Below are 5,000 nucleotides of genomic sequence, written 5' to 3'. Positions count from 1 at the left end.
TGCAAAGCAGAATTCCCGATGCAGGAGATGTTGCAAAGCGTGCATGCTGACCTTGAGGTAAATCCTTCTTTTTGTTTGTGATTTTTCTTGCAATATTATGAGAAAAGTGCCTTCTTTAACCGGTAATGCGACTGATTTTAAAACCGGTTTTAAGATTTTGCAATTGACTGTCCAAGGGAATATGCTGGTCTTCTTTGCAAGAAATTATGTTTTGTTCGATAATGGTAATGATAATAGTCGCTCTAAATGCTATTACGATCAGAAATTCTATACATGATAGGATGAAGTAACGCATATTTTCCATATTGTTTGGTATCATGTATAATATTATCAATAATCTACGTACATAAACCGATTTCTATAAGTTTTGCAAAGAAACCTAATAAACCGATTTCTATAAGTTTTGCAAAGAAACCTAAATGCTAGACTCGCAGGTCCCTCTTGGTTGCTTTTGAACATCTTTTCTGCCACATATATCGTCTTTACTTCCGCATGTGAGAAGTATTTGCATAACGACTGATACATTTCCCGCGCAACATCCGGGACTTGTATACTCGACCAATCACAGCGTAATTATTCGATGACGTAATATGGTGACGTCATGGTGTGAACGGTGGAAAAAAATCAGATCATATGATGTTTTTAGATTTACAATAATTAATGATAATTATTATGATAATAATGATGATAATGATATGGATAATGATAATAATACTAACAACAATAATAGTGATAATGGCAATGATGGTAATAATTATAATCATAATCATAATTATAAAGATTGATAATGATGATAACAATAAGAATAGTAAAAAAAAATAATGATAATGATGATATTGATAATTATTATGATGATAATGATATAAAACCATCATGATGATAAAAAATAATGATAATGATAATAATGATAATGATAAGAATAAACACAGTTATAATAGTAATAATATTGATAACAGTGATAATGATTTTAATGATAATGACGATAATGATAATGATGATAATAACAATGATGGTGATGATAACAATGATGTTAATAGTAATGATGATAATGATAATAATAATGATAGCAATAATGATAATAATAACAATGGTAATAGAAATAGTAATAATAATAACAATGATAAATATAATAATAATAATAATAATAATGATGATAACAATAACATCAATGATAATAATAATGATAATGGTAATAATAATGATGATAATGATAATAATAATAATAATAAAAATAATAATAATAATAATAATAATAATAATAATAATAATAATAATAATAACAATAATAATAATAATGATAACAATAATGTGATAATAACGATAATGATGATGATGATGATGATAATAATAGCAATGATAATAATAGTAACAATAATGCTAATGAGAGCAATGATAATAACAATAATAATAATCATGATAATAACAATAATGATAAGGATAATAATAATCACAATGACAATAATGATAGCAAGGATAACGATGATAATGATCATCATCATAAAATGAGAATAAAAGTTAAAATAATAGTAATAATAATGATGACAATAATAATGATAATGATTATAATGATGATAATAATACTAACAATGATGACAACAATCATAATAATAGCAATAATAATGACGCTGAAAATGAAAATAATAATATTAATGATAATAATTTATATAATAATATGAATAATAATGATAATCACAATAATAATAACAGTAATTAATGGTAATAATAACAGAAAAATTGCTGTTAATTATAGTAATACTAACAAAATGGTAATAATAATTATTACTATAATTTTCATTACTATTATAACGATAACAACAACAATAATAATAATAATAATAATAATGATAATAATGATAATAATAATAATAATAATAATAATAATAATAATAATAATAATGATGATGATGATGATGATGATGATGATGATGATGATGATGATGATAATAATAATAATAATAATAATAATAATAATAATAATAATAATAATAATAATAATGATAATAATAATAATAATAATAATAATGATAATAATAATAATAATAATAATAATAATATGATGATGATGATGATGATGATGTTAATAATGATAACAATAATAATAATAATTATTATTATTGTTATTTTTATTATTATTACTATTATTATTATTATCATTATAATTATAAGAATAACAACAGCAGCAAAGCGGAGAGGGGACACAAGCGTAAAAAAATTGGGGTTGATGGCGGTTGTTTATGGCGAGGGTTATGGTAAATTTTTTGTTGTTTTTTGGTCATTTATTTTTTGTTGTGTTCTTGCTATGTTTTCTTGATTTCTTTTACGACGTCGAGTGTCTCCCTGAAGTGACTTCGAAGGACCCACGGGGGGGGGGGGTGGTTCGCGCCTGTAAGGAGGCTGTGAGAGAGTGGGCGGGTGTGTGTATGAGCTTACATGTGTGTGTGTGCCCGTGAGAGTGTGTGCGTGAATGTGTGCGTGTGTGTGTGAGAGAGAGAGAGCGAGCGAGTGAGTGAGTGAGTGAGTGAGTGAGTGAGTGAGTGAGTGAGTGAGTGAGTGAGTGAGTGAGTGTGTGTGTGTGTGTGTGTGTGTGTGTGTGTGTGTGTGTTTGTGTGTGTGTGTGTGTGTGTTTGTGTGTGTGTGTGTTCGTGTGTGTATGTATGTGTGAATGTGAGTGAGTGTGTGTGTGTGTGTGAGCATGCGTGTGTAAATGAATGTGTGTGAGTGTGTGTGTGTGTGTGTGACCGTCCCTATGTAAGTGAATATGTGTGTGTGTGACCGTTCATATGTAAGTGAATGTGTGTGTGTGATCTTTCCTTTCCATCATATAATTTCCTCTCTTCTCCCCTTTCCTTTCACTCCCCTCTTCCTCCTACCCATCGCCCCTCCCTACACAAAATCTGCCTTACACCCCTACCCCCTTTCCCCTTCCCCTCTTCCCTCCTCCGAATTCTCTCTCCCAGTTCTTATCCTCCATTTCATCCCCCATGACTCTCCCTCTTCCTCCCTCTTCCCAGTTCCCCCTCCCTCCTCCTTCCTTCCCTCCCTTCCCCTTCCCTACCTCCCTTCCTCCCGCCTTTCTTCCCCATTTCCCTCCCACCTTCTCTCCCTACGTCCTAACCACTACCTCCTTCCCCCTCTCTCTCCCACATCCATCCCAGCACCCGGCCCTCCTCCTTCCCCCCAACCCCCTCCCCCTCCCTCTCTCTCTCTCCCATTTGCCCCTACCCTCCTTCCTTCGCCTTTTTTCCTCTTCTTTTTCCTTTCTTTTCTTTTCTTCTTCTTTTACGAGTTCATTCCAATAAGATATAGATTTGATAATAAATAGACCTTCTAACACACCATACAACCCTCAGTGCAATAATCCTCCATTCACAAACACCACACAATCGTTAGATACAATAATCATTTTCCACTATGTTCCTTATCGTACGGTTAGCCTTTTCTCTTTGAGTTTCCGGATATTCACACAACAAAGGGGGAAAAATTGAAGCACTCAGAGAACGCATACCACTGCCAAGGCCATAGAGTCACTGATGCAATAAAGATATTAACATCTGGATAGTTTATGAGCCTAATAAAAAAGTATCTCTGAATACAAAAATCAATCTTCTTAAAATTAATCACAAAAATAAGAAATTGATCAAAATAGTCAAGAACCAAAAGATAAAACCATGAAATAAAGATAAGTAACAAAATATTAACCAAAAAAAACAATGAATAAACGGAACATCTAAAAGCATCAGAATAATTAATGGATCGGATCTAGATATAAAACAGATAGAAGACGTGTCAAAACGAGTCCTTCCTAAGTTGAAATAGTCCCCCATAAGTACATTTTTCTTTGAAGGTGCCCCATCTTCATAGTTGTAGGGTTAACTATTATCCCGGACCGTTTACAATAATAGTCTTCAAAAATATATATATAAAGTTTCCACGACGAGTTAATTGACGAGGTGATGGTGACGGAGCTGGCAAACGACACACACACACACACACACACACACACACACACACACACACACACACACACACACACACACACACACACACACACACACACACACACACACACACACACACACACATACATACATATATATATATATATATATATATATATATATATATATATATATATATATATATATACACGACAAGAGTATTTGGAAATGCCGGTACCTGTGCAGAAGGACCAAACTACGTGTCCACAAGGTCCTGATAATGCTTGCTAATCGGCAGTGAAACATGGGCCGTATCCACGAAAGGTCTCTGACAATTCTGACTAAGTTTGAGAAGTGTCGGAGGAAAAAATAGGTCCGTCGTTTACATCGTTGGTCGGCGCTTATTTATTTCATATTTATTAATACAAGAATGCTTGCAAACATGTTTTCTTTGGCAAAATACTCTATCGTGCTGGTACAACTCACACAAATCAATAATTACACAAAAACAAACACAAAGCGATAAAATTGTGATGACCTTCGCTGAAGAAAAGCATATTCTCAACTTTTGTCTCAACTCTGTCTCAAATGTAAGACAGGGTCGCAGGAGTCTTAAGTCTTTTGAGAATAGACATACAGTTTCACATTGAAGTATAGGCTTATGTATGTATATGCGTATATATGTGTGAACAAATAGAAATATGTGTGTATATGCATATCTATGTCTGTGCATATGCATGTGTATATATGTATGTATTTGTTTGTATATATATATATATATATATATATATATATATATATATATATATATATATATATATATATATATATATTATGTATCTATGTATAATAAACATGTCTGAGACGATTCTCAAATGACTTAAGACTCCAGCGACCCTGTCTTACGTTTGAGACAGAGTTGAGACAAAAGTTGAGAATATTGTCAGACACTAAGATATGATATGATATGAAAGATATGCATATAGATATATGCATATAGAAAATAAATGTTCAAAAGAATCGAAAATGTAAAATAATGATAATAATAATAATGTTCAAAAT

The sequence above is a fragment of the Penaeus vannamei genome, chromosome 26, assembly GCF_042767895.1.
Source record: "Penaeus vannamei isolate JL-2024 chromosome 26, ASM4276789v1, whole genome shotgun sequence".
In the NCBI taxonomy this organism is placed as follows: Eukaryota; Metazoa; Arthropoda; class Malacostraca; order Decapoda; family Penaeidae; genus Penaeus; species Penaeus vannamei.
The sequence above is the reverse complement of the archived record's forward strand: the minus strand, read 5'-3'. Positions refer to the sequence as shown.